The sequence below is a fragment of the Oncorhynchus gorbuscha genome, linkage group LG02 (assembly GCF_021184085.1).
Source record: "Oncorhynchus gorbuscha isolate QuinsamMale2020 ecotype Even-year linkage group LG02, OgorEven_v1.0, whole genome shotgun sequence".
Taxonomy (NCBI): Eukaryota; Metazoa; Chordata; class Actinopteri; order Salmoniformes; family Salmonidae; genus Oncorhynchus; species Oncorhynchus gorbuscha.
This window is the reverse complement of record NC_060174.1, coordinates 66502356-66515734: the sequence shown is the minus strand read 5'-3', so window position 1 is coordinate 66515734 and position 13379 is coordinate 66502356. Positions and strand designations below refer to the sequence as shown.

At 42.3% G+C, this 13379-nt stretch overlaps 1 protein-coding gene across 1 annotated transcript in view; it reads right to left on the bottom strand.

Annotated features, from left to right (window-relative positions):
- Nucleotides 1-13379, bottom strand: part of LOC124007808 (AMME syndrome candidate gene 1 protein-like) — a 36377-nt gene that overhangs the window by 7917 nt on the left and 15081 nt on the right. The window lies entirely within an intron of this gene.

The following is a 13379-nucleotide window of genomic DNA, read 5'->3' as shown; positions in this document are numbered from 1 at the left end:
CATTACTTTGAACCAGTTCCAACTGGAAGACCAACAGATTATCAAGGACAATGTCTACCCAAAGTTATATTTGCATTTCATCTCACACTAAGCTGAGGGCATTATGGTTATAATGAAAATAAAGATCAAATCTCTTTGGTAAGAGAATATTTAAATAAAGGAAGCCCTGCAAGCATATTTCTTTATCCTTTCAGAAGACAGATGGCAATAGCCTTTAAGTTACATCTTCCATGATTCAAATCAAATAAACTGTATGTTTATTGGTCACAGATGCAGCGAAACGCTTGTGTTTGTAGCGCCAACAGTGCAGTAATAATACGCACATAATCCAAAAAGAAAAAAGAAATATCACAACGAGCAATGTCAGAGTCCGGAATATATTTAAGCAATAAGGCCAGAGAGGGTGTGGTATTTGGCCAATAAACCACGGCTAAGGGCTGTTATTTGGCACGACGCAATGCAGCCATATACCACAAACCAGAGGTTCCTTATTACTATTATAAACTGGTTACCGAAATAGACATAATTAGAGCATTAAAAATGTAAAAAAATGTTTTTTTCATACCCGTAGTACAGTCTGATATACCACAGCTTTCAGCCAATCAGCATTCAGGGCTCGAACCACTTAGGTTACACGCACGCACACACAACCAAAAGTATATGGACACCTGCTTGTCGAACATCTCATTCCAAAATCATGGGCATTAATATGGAGTTGGTTCCCCCTTTGCTGCTATAACAGCCTCCACTCTTCTGGGAAGGATTTCCACGAGATGTTGGAACATTGCTGCGGGGACTTGCTTCCATTCAGCCACAGGTAGCGTACTCCGGGCACCCGCCAAATCCAGATTCGTCTGTCAAAACTGCCAGATGGTGAAGCAAGATTCATCACTCCAAAGAAGGTGTTTCCCCTGCTCCATAGTCCAATGGTGGCGATCTTTACACCACTCCAGCCGGCGCTTGGCATTGCGATCTAAGGCTTGTGTACGGCTGCTCGGCCATGGAAACCCATTTCACGAAGCTCCCAACGAATAGCTATTGTGCTGAACGTTGCTTCCAGAGTCCGTTTGGAACTCGGGAGTGGGTGTTGCAACAGAGGACCGATGATTTTTACACGCTGCACGTTTCAACACTTGGCAGTCCGATTCTGTGAGCTTGTGCAGCCTACCACTTTGTGGCTGAGCCGTTGTTGCTGCTAGAAGTTTCCACTTCACAATAACAGCACTTAAAGTTGACCAGGACAGATATTTGACTAAGTGACTTGTAGGAAAGGTGGCATCATTTGACAGTGCTAGGTTGAAAGTCACTGAGCTCTTCAGTAAGGCCATTCTACTGCCAATGTTTGTCTATGGAGATTCCATCGCTGTATGCTACACTTTATACATCCATCAGCAACGGGGGTTGCTGAAATTGCCAAATCTAGCCATTTGAAGACGTGCATACATACATACTATTTATTTATATTGTGTGTACTGTGTACACTAAGTTTGAACACACCTCATTCCAGGATTTTTCTTTATTTTTTACTATTTTCTACGTTGTAAAATAATAGTGAAGACAACAAAACTATGAAATAACACATAAGGTTGCTGTATCAAATCCCCGAGCTGACAAGGTAAACATCTGTCATTCTGCCCCTGTGCAAGTCAGTTAACCCACTGTTCCCTGGGCGCCGAAGACGTGGATGTTGATTAAGGCAGCCCTCCGCTCCTCTCTGATTCAGAGAGGTTGGGTTAAGTGCGGAAGAAACATTTCAATTGAAGGCATTCAGTTGTGCAGTTGACTAGGTATCTTCCTTTTTTTATTTAACTAGGCAAGTCAGTTAACTTCTTTGGGACTGGGGGGCAGTATTGAGTGGCTTGGTTGAATAAGGTGCCCAGAGTAAACTGCCTGCTACTCAGACTGAGAAGCTAGAATATGTATATAATTAGTAGATTTGGATAGAAAACACTGAAGTTTCTAAAACTGTTTTATTGATGTCTGTGAGTCTAACAGAACTTACATGGATGGCAAAAAAAAAATCCACCAGGAAGTGGGAAATCTGAGATTTGTAGTTTTTCACGTCATTGCCTATCGAATACACAGTGCTATGGGGTCATATTGCACTTCCTAATGCTTCCACTAGATGTCAACAGTCTTTAGAACCTTGTTTGAGGCTTGTACTGTGAAGGAGGGGGGAATGAGAGCTGATTCAGTCAGGTATCTGGCAGAGTGCCATGAGCTCAGTCTCGCTCGCTCCAGTGAGAGTTAGCTGCGTTCCATTGCATTTCTACAGACAAAGGAATTCTCCAGTTGAAACATTATTGAAGATTTATGATAAAAACATCCTAAAAATTGATTCTATACTTCGTTTGACATGTTTCTACGAACTGTAATATGACTTTTCGCCTAGACTTGCCTGTGCCTCATGAGTTTGGATTGTGTACTGAACGCGGGAACAAAAAGGAGGTATTTGGACATAAATTGACTTTATCGAACAAAACGAACATTTATTGTGGAACTGGGATTCCTGGGAGTGCATTCTGATGAAGATCATCAACAGTAAGTGAATATTTATAATGCTATTTCTGACTTCTGTTGACTCCACAACATGGCGGGTATCTGCATGGCTTGTTTTTGTGTCTGAGCGCCGTACTCAGATTATTGCATGGTTTGCTTTTTCCGTAAAGTTTTTAAAAAATCTGACACAGCAGTTGCATTAACCTTTTTGGGATAGGGGGCAGCATTTTCACTTTTGGATGAATAGCGTGCCCAGAGTGAACTGCCTCCTACTCTGTCCCAGATTGTAATATATGCATATTATTATTAGTATTGGATAGAAAACACTCTGAAGTTGGATTTTCTCAGGTTTTTGCCTGCCATATGAGTTCTGTTATACTCACAGACATCATTCAAACAGTTTAACAGAACTCATATGGCAGGTGAAAACCTGAGAAAATCCAACTTCAGAGTGTTTCCAATCAAATATTAATAATAATATGCATATAATAGCAACTGAGTCTGAGGAGCAGGTCGTTTACTCTGGGCACCTTATTCATCCAACCTACTTAATACTGCCCCCCAGCCATAAGAAGTTAAGAACAAATTCTTATTTACAATGACAGCCTAGGAACGGTGGGTTAACTGCAATGATCAGGGGCAGAACGACATATTTTGACCTTGTCAGCTCGGGGATTCGATCGAGCAACCATTTGGTTACTGGCCCAATGCTCTAACCACTAGGCTACCTGCCGCCCCTACGAATCATGTTGTAACCGAAAATACAAAACAAAAAAAACTGTTAAACAAATTAAAATATATTTTATATGAGTCTTCAAAGTAGCCACCCTTTGCCTTGATGACAGCGTTGCACTCTTACCATTCTCTCAACCAGTTTCATGAGGTAGTCACCTGAAATGTATTTAAATTAACATAATTTCTTTGTCTTAATGAGTTTGAGCCAATCAGTTGTGTTGTGACAAGCTAGGAGGTGGTATACAGAAAATAGCTCTATTTGGTAAAAGACCAAGTCCATACTATGGCAAGAACAGCTCAAATAAGCAAAGAGAAATGACAGTCCATTATTTTAAGACCTAAAGGTCAGTCAATAAGGAACATTTCAAGAACTTTTAAAGTTCCTTCAAATGCAGTCGCAAAAACCATCAAGCGCTATGATGAAACTGGGTCTCATGAGGACAGCCACAGAAAAGGAAGATCCAGAGTTCTCTGCTGCAGAAGTTAAGTTCATTAGAGTTACCAGCTTCAGAAATTGCAGCCCGAATAACATGTCAACATCAACTGTCCAGAGGATAATGCGTGAATCAGGCATTCATGGTCGAATTGCTGCAAAGAAACCACTACTAAAGGACACCAATAATAAGATACTTGCCTGGGCCAAGAAACACAAGCAATGGACATGAGACCGTTGTAAATATGTCTGATGAGTCCATATGAGATTTTTGGTTGATTCCGCCGTGTCATTGTGAGACACAGTAAGTGAACGGATGAACTACGCATGTGTCGTTCCCACAGTGAAGCATGGAGGTGGTGGTGTGATGGTGCTTTGCTGGTGACACTGTCAGTGAGTTATTTAGAATTCAAGGCACACTTAACCAGCATGGCTACCACTGCATTCTGCAGCGATACGCCATCCCATCTGGTTTGCGCTTAGTGGGACTATAATTGGTTTTTCAACAGGACAATGACGCAACACACCTGCAGGCTGTGTAAGGGCTATTTGACCAAGAAGAGTGATGGAGTGCTGCAACAGCTGACCTGGCCTCCAAAATCCCCCGACCTCAACCCAATTGAAATGGTTTGGGATGAGTTGGACCACAGAGTGAAGGAAAAGCAGCCAACAAGTGCTCAGCATATGTGGGAACCCCTTCAAAGACTGTTGGAAAGCATACCAGGTGAAGATGGTTGAGAGAATGCCAAGAGTATGCAAAGCTGTTATCAAGGCAAAGGGTGGCTATTTGAAGAACCTCAAATATTTAAAAAATTAGGATTTGTTAAACACTTTTTTGGTTACTACATGATTCCATAGGAGTTATTTCATAGTTTTGCTTTCTTTACTATTATTTTACAATGTAGAATATATTAAACAAACCCTTGAATGAGTAGGTGTCTCCAAACTTTTGACTGGTACTGTATATAAACACACTATACAAAACATTAAGAACACCTTTCTAACATTGAGTTGCAACCCCCTTTTGCCCTTCGAACAGCCTCGATTTGTTGGGCAAGGTTTTGAACGCATTCCACTGGGATGCTGGCTCCAACGCTTCCCACAGTGTCAAGATGGCTGGATGTCCTTTTGGTGGTGGACCATTCTTGAAACTTGAGCGTGACAAACCCAGCAGCATTGCAGTTCTTGACACAAATCAGTGCATCTGGCACCTACTACTATACCTCATTCAAAGGCACTTCGATATTTTGTTTTCCCCATTCACCCCGCAAATGGCATACATACATAATCCATGTCTCAATTGTCTCAAGGCTTAAAAATATTTCTTTAACCTGTCTCCTGACATCAATAAGTGATTATAGCCTTCACCTGGATTCACCTGGTCAGTATGTTATGGAAATAGCAAGTGTCTTTAATAGAGGTCGGCCGATTAATGGGAATGGCCGATTTCAAGTTTTCATAACAATCGGAAATCTGTAAAAAAAAAATATTTAAAAAATTACACCTTTATTTAACGAGGCAAGTCGGTTAAGAACACATTCTTTTTTTCAATGATGGCCTAGGAACAGTGGGTTAACTGCCTTGGTCAGGGGCAGAACGACAGATTTTTACCTTGTCAGCTCAGGGATTCAATCGTGCAACCTTACGGTTAACTAGTCCAACGCTCTAACCACCTGCCCCACGAGGAGCCTGCCTGTTGCGTGAAGAAGCCAAGGTAAGTTGCTAGCTAGCATTAAACTTATTTTATAAAAACAATCAATCATAATCACGAGTTATAACTACACATGGTTGATGATATTACTAGTTTATCTAGCGTGTCCTGCGTTGGATACAATCGATGCAGTGCACATTTGCGAAAAATGACTGTCGTTGCTCCAACGTGTACCTTACCATAAACATCAATGCCTTTCTTAAAATCAATATACAGAAGTATATATTTTTTTAACTACATACTTAGCTGAAAGAAAAGGTTAGCAGGCAATATGAACCAGATGTAATTGTGTCACTTCTCTTGCAACCATTGCATGCAGAGTCAGGGTACAGTGCCTTGCGAAAGTATTCGGCCCCCTTGAACTTTGCGACCTTTTGCCACATTTCAGGCTTCAAACATAAAGATCTAAAACTGTATTTTTTGTGAAGAATCAACAACAAGTGGGACACAATCATGAAGTGGAACGACATTTATTGGATATTTCAAACTTTTTTAACAAATCAAAAACTGAAAAATTGGGCGTGCAAAATTATTCAGCCCCTTTACTTTCAGTGCAGCAAACTCTCCCCAGAAGTTCAGTGAGGATCTCTGAATGATTCAATGTTGACCTAAATGACTAATGATAAATACAATCCACCTGTGTGTAATCAAGTCTCCGTATAAATGCATGTGCACTGTGATAGTCTCAGAGGTCCGTTAAAAGCGCAGAGAGCATCACGAAGAACAAGGAACACAACAGGCAGGTCCGAGATACTGTTGTGAAGAAGTTTAAAGCCGGATTTGGATACAAAAAGATTTCCCAAGCTTTAAACATCCCAATGAGCACTGTGCAAGCGAGAATATTGAAATGGAAGGAGTATCAGACCACTGCAAATCTACCAAGACCTGGCCGTCCCTCTAAACTTTCAGCTCATGCAAGGAGAAGACTGATCAGAGATGCAGCCAAGAGGCCCATGATCACTCTGGATGAACTGCAGAGATCTACAGCTGAGGTGGGACACTCTGTCCATAGGACAACAATCAGTCGTATATTGCACAAATCTGGCCTTTATGGAAGAGTGGCAAGAAGAAAGCCATTTCTTAAAGATATCCATAAAAGGTGTTGTTTAAAGTTTGCCACAAGTCACCTGGGAGACACACCAAACATGTGGAAGAAGGTGCTCTGGTCAGATGAAACCAAAATTGAACTTTTTGGCAACAATGCAAAACGTTATGTTTGGCGTAAAAGCAACACAGCTCATCACCCTTACCACCCTATCCCCACTGTCAAACATGGTGGTGGCAGCATCATGGTTTGGGCCTGCTTTTCTTCAGCAGGGACAGGGAAGATGGTTAAAATTGATGGGAAGATGGATGGAGCCAAATACAGGACCATTCTGGAAGAGAACCTGATGGAGTCTGCAAAAGACCTGAGACTGGGACAGAGATTTGTCTTCCAACAAGACGATGATCCAAAACATAAAGCACAATCTACAATGGAATGGTTCAAAAATAAACATATCCAGGTGTTAGAATGGCCAAGTCAAAGTCCAGACCTGAATCCAATCGAGAATCTGTGGAAAGAACTGAAAACTGCTGTTCACAAATACTCTCCATCCAACCTCAGGGCTTGAGCTGTTTTGCAAGGAGGAATGGGAAAGAATTTCAGTCTCTCGATGTGCAAAACTGATAGAGACATACCCCAAGCGACTTACAGCTGTAATCGCAGCAAAAGGTGGCGCTACAAAGTATTAACTTAAGGGGGCTGAATAATTTTGCACGCCCAATTTTTCAGTTTTTGATTTGTTAAAAAAGTTTGAAATATCCAATAAATGTCATTCCACTTCATGATTATGCCCCACTTGTTGTTGATTCTTCACAAAAAAATACAGTTTTAGATCTTTATGTTTGAAGCCTGAAATGTGGCAAAAGGTTGCAAAGTTCAAGGGGGCCGAATACTTTCGCAAGGCACTGTATATGCAACAGTTTGGGCCACCTGGTTCATTGCGAACTAATTTGGCAGAATTGTACGTAATTATGACATAATATTGAAGGTTGTGCAATGTAACAGCAATATTTAGACTAAGGGATGCCATCCGTTGTCTGAAATACAGAGTTTTTCGTATTTCAACTGAAAGAATAAACGTTTTGTTTTCGAGACGATAGTTTCCGGATTCGACCATATTAATGACCTACGGCCTGTATTTCTGTGTGTTATGTTATAATTAAGTGTATGATTTGATAGAGCAGTCTGACTGAGCGACGGTAGGCACCTGCAGGCTCGTAAGCATTCATTCAAACAGCACTTTCGTGTGTTTTGCCAGCAGCTCTTCGCAATGCTTCAAGCATTGCGCTGTTTATGACTTCAAGCCTATCAACTCCCGATATTAGGCTGGTGTAACTGATGTGAAATGGCTAGCTTGTTAGCGGGGGTGAGTGCTAATAGCGTTTCAAATGTCACTCGCTCTGAGACTTGGAGTAGTGGTTCCCATTGCTCTGCATGGGTAATGATGCTTCCTCGGTGGCTGTTGTCGATGTGTTCCTGGTTCGAGCCCAGGTAGCGGCTAGGAGAGGGATGGAATCTATACTGTTACACTGGCAATACTAAAGTGCCGATAAGAACATCCAATAGTTAAAGGTATATGAAATACAAATGGTATTGAAAAAAATAGTCCTATAATTCCTATAATAACTACAACCTAAAACTTCTTACCTGGGAATATTGAAGACTCATGTTAAAAGGAACCACCAGCTTTCATATGTTCTCATGTTCTGAGCAAGGAACTGAAACGTTAGCTTTCTTACATGCACATATTGCACTTTTACTTTTTATATTAAGTTAAAATAAGTGTTAATTCAGTATTGTTGTAATTGTCATTATTACAAATAAATAAAAATAATTTAACAATTTAAAAATCACACACAAAAAATAAAAATTGTCCGATTAAATCGGTACAGGCCTTATTTGGCTAAGCTACAGGACTGTTTCACTAGCACAGACTGGAATATTTTTCAGGATTCATCTGATGGCATTGAGGAGTTTACCACATCAGTCTTCATTAATAAGTGCATCGACGACGTAGTCCACACAGTGACCCAACCAGAAGCCATTGATTATAGGCAACATCCGCAATGAGCTAAAGACTAGAGCTGGTAGTTAAGGACTGGGACACTAATCCGGATGCTTGTAAGAAATCCCGCTATGCCCTCCGACGAACCATCAAACAGGCAAAGCGTCAATGCAGGAGTAAGATAGACTCCTACTACACCGTTAGATGATAGTCTGATGTGGCAGGGCTTGTAAACTATCACAGCCCAGCGACACAAGCCTACCACACAAGCTAAATGCCTTCTATGCTCACTTCGAGGAAAGCAACACTGAACTATGCATGAGAGCACCAGCTGTTCTGGGCTACTGTGCAATCCATAGCAGGATCACACATTGTCTGACAGTAAGACTTTTTTAACAAGTTAATATTCACAAGGCTGCAGAGTCCGACGGATTACTAGGACACTTATTCAGAACATGCGCTGGCCAGCTGGCAAGTGTCTTCACTTCACAATATTAACCTCTCCCTGACCCAGTCTGTAATACCTACACGTTTGAAAGAGAACACCATAGTCCCTGTGCTCAAGAACGCCAAGGTAAACTTCCTAAATGATCGCCCGTAGCACTCACATCTGTAGCCATGAAATGCTTTGAAAGGCTGGTCATGGCTCACATCAACACCATCATCCCAGAAACCACTCCAATTTGCATACCGCCCCAACATATCCAAGGATTGACGCAATCTCTATTGCACTCCAACACTGCCGTTTCCCATCTGGACAAAAGGAACACCTACGTGAGAATGCTGTTCATTGACTACAGCTCAGCGTTCAAACATCATAGTGCCCTCCAAGCTCATCACTAAGCGAAGAACCCTGGAACTGAACATCTCCCTCCACAACTGGATCCTGGACTTCCTGGCGGGACGCCCCCAGGTGGTGAGGATTGGCAACAACACATTCGCCACGCTGACTCAACACGGGGGCCCCTCAGGGGTGCGTGCTTAGTCCCTTCCTGTACTCCCTGTTCACCCATGACTGCGTGGCCATGCACGACTCCAACACCATCATTAAGTTTGCCAACGACACAACGTTGGTAGGCCTGATCAACTTTGACAAGACAGCCAGAAGGGAGGTCAGAGACCTGGCAGTGTGGTGCCAAGTCATCCTCTTCCACAACGTGAGCAAGACAAAGGAGCAGATCGTGGACAACAGGAAAAGGAGGGCCGAGTGCATCCCCATTTACATCGACAGGGCTGTAATGGAGCAGGTCGAGAGCTTCATGTTCCTTGGTGTCCGCATCACTAAGGAACTATAATGGTCCAAACACACCCAAGCAGTCGTGAAGGGGGCACGACAACGCCTATTCCCCCTCAGGAGGCTGAAAAGATTTGGCAAGGGACCTCAGCTCCTCAAAAGGTTTTACAGCTGCACCATCGAGAGAATAGTGACTGGTTGCGTCCCCGCTTGGTATGGCAACTGCTCGGCATACAGGGGGTAGTGCGTACGGCCCAGTACATCACTGGGGCCAAGCTTCGAGCCATCCATGACGTCTATACCAGGCGGTGTCAGAGGAAAGCCCTGTTCCTCTGCTACAAGCGGCACCGGAGCGCTTCTACCCCCAAGTCATAAGGCCAAACGGACTATTTGCATTGACCCCCTTATTTTATTCTTATTCATAGCTTAGTTTTTGTACTGACACTCTTGCACAGGCAATGTACACTCACTGGACTCTAACCACACACACACACTGACACTCCACTGCTGCTACTCGTTTGACTATTTATGCCTAGTCACTTTACCCCTACCTACATGTAATTAAATTTCATGTATTTAATTAAATCAATTACCTCGACAAGCCCGTACCCATGCACATTGACTTGTATATAGTCTTGTTATCGCTATTTTATTACCATTTTTCCTTTAGGTTATTCAGCAAATTCTTACTTTTTAAAAACTCTGCATTCTTGGTTAAGGGCTCGTAAGTAAGCATTTCATAGTAATAACTGTGGCATTCGGCACGTGAGACAAATACAATTTGATTCGATTACAGAGAACCCATTTCTGTGTATATGTGACTATCTTTTCGTCTATCGAGTAAGACAACACAGCACCCTTCTACAGAACAAACAGCTAAGCCTCAGCTACAACCTAGACTCAAGAGCTTTCAGCTGGTCATCCTTTCATTTTACAGACGCCCTTAGCAACAAATTACACATCCCCTACGTTTCAGGACCTCCCAATATCTGTCATTTCTCGTGTTTCACTGGCCCCTCCATTTCCTGTGTTAACAACATGGTTAATGGCGAGGTGGGTGGAAAACATGATCATTTGTGTCACGATAAACAGGATTAGACAGTCCACCCACATTCTATAATGTCCTGACCAGCTATGACATCAGCTCTAAGAGTCTCAGTGGCTAAACAACAGCCATGGAGAAATTATTCTAAAGCCTGTGTTGCATTCTCTGCAGCTCCCTTAAAAGATTCCATGGGGGAGAGAGGGGAAAGGTTCGTGCTGCTAGTGGCAGAGCAGCAGATCAAACTGATTGATTAGAGGGGCAGGGTTGGCAAATATTCCTCAGACAGTAGACTCAATATGGATGCACAAACATTGCCCACATACCTCCGGAAATACAGGAGAGTAGTGAGGCTTACCCTCAGTATCAGATGAGTCATTATACAAATAAACCTGTAGTTTTCCTGAGCTGACCCTTTTATCCAAATATTATTAAGCCAAGCCTGTGTTTCACACGTGTTCACGTTTATAAGCTCCACTTAGGCCTATAGCTGAATACAAACAACACTGCATCCACTAAGTTGATGTGTCCACATTCCTTTGCTGGTGCAGTCATCATCAGTTCCAGTTCTAGCAGAGGGGAGTACAACAGGGACGTGACAAGTCTGCCTGGCTGGTAGTTTCAGAGCACGAGGGCCGTCTACTAAAACAAACCCATGATCTAACCCTCTACAAAATGGCTGCTCTGGACAGCACGCATAACACAGAGACACAGCATGCTTTGTAAGATCCTCTAAGAGTGAGAGGTGGAGCAGGATGCTAAGCTGTTTATTCTCTACAGACCAACGCTGACGAGGTAGGCTTATCCATAAAACGCAGTATAATACCAGATGGAACGCCAAACAGTGATCCGATTGTCATCTATCAACGAAATATTTTAATATGTTTAATACCAGTTGTAGAGGGGCTACAATGAATGGATCTATGGTCCCAAAGATAAATGACGGAAGTGATGAGCTTGACCTCCCAAACGTGGTCAGTTACCTCATAGTATATATATATATAAAACAGTACAGCGAACACACACTAATGTATGACATTCCTACGGTGAATGACAGATTATTGGGCGGGTGAAGGTTTGCAGGAGGGCCTTTTGACACGAGCGCAGATCATTTGAGGAACACAGAGAGATAGACAGAGAAACCTTGAAACCGCTTGTATCCAGCCACTATAAAATGAATGCATTCTTTAATGAATTGTTTGCTCCTCTGTCTCATCCCAGCCACAGATGTATAAACACACACAAAAACACCGTAATCAACTGCATCCTCTCTCCCCCACTGTGAGCCAGCGAGGTTATCAGGTTGGTTAACGCTCACTAACCCTGAGAAAGATGTTTAAGAAATAATATGACTAAAACAATAACCAAATGTAATACACATAGGCATACTTTGCATAAAATTAGATACCAACCTTATTTCCTTTTACAACGATAAAGTTTGATCATAAAGTTATTGGTTCTCCCCTCCCCCTGCTGTAAGCTAGTTATTGGGTAGCTAGGTCTTTAGCCAGCATGGAACAAAAGCATGGGGGAAAGTTGCCCGAAACTCTGACACTGTTGTAGTGTCATTACATCAAGAGACATGCCAAACGGGAGAATCCTACAAGCTTCTTGACATCATTGATTGTCACACACACACACACTACAAGTCAAAAGTTCAGAACAACCTACTCATTCAAGTATTTTTCTTTATTTGTACTATTTTCTACATTGTAGAATAATAGCGAAGACATCAAAACTATGGAATAACACATATGGAATCATGTAGTAACCAAAAAGTGTTGGAAAAAATATATTTGGATTTGTTTATTTTTGATTGTTCAAAGTAGCCACTCTTTGCATTGATGACAGCTTTGCACACTCTTGGAATTCTCTCAACAACCCCAAGAAGCTGGTTGAAAGAATGCCAAGAGTGTGCAAAGCTATCATCAAGGCAAAGGATGGCTACTTTGAAGAATCTCAAATGCATTTGGATGTGTTTAACACTTTCTTGGTTACTACATGATTCCATGTGTGTTGTTTCATAGTTTTGATGTCTTCACTATTATTTTACAATGCAGAAAATAAAAAGTCATTGCACTGTCAACTGCGTAAATATTGAATATATTGTGTAAATATTTGTATGAACATAAGATTCATCAACTGAGACATAAACTGGACAAGTTCCACATACGTGTGACTAACAGAAATGGAATAATGTCACTGAACAAAGGGGGGGGGGGGTTAAAATCAAGTCAGTCAGTATCTGGTGTGGCCACCAGCTGCATTAAGTGCTGCAGTGCATCTCCTCCTCATGGACTGCACCAGATTTGCCCGTTCTTGCTGTGAGATGTTACCCCACTCTTCCACCAAGGCACCTGCAAGTTCCCAGATATTTCTTGGGGGAATGGCCCTACCACTCCAACAGGTCCCAGATCCAACAGGTCCCAGATGTGCTCAATAGGATTGTGATCCGGGCACGTCGCTGGCCATGGCAGAACACTGACATTCCTGTCTTGCAAGAAATCACACACAGAAGCAGTATGGCTGGTGGCATTGTCATGCTGGAGGGTCATGTCAGGATGAACCTGCAGGAAAGGTACCACATGAGGGAGGAGGATGTCTTCCCTGTAACGTACAGCGGTGAGATTGCCTGCAATGACAACAAGCTCAGTCCAATGATACTGTGACACACC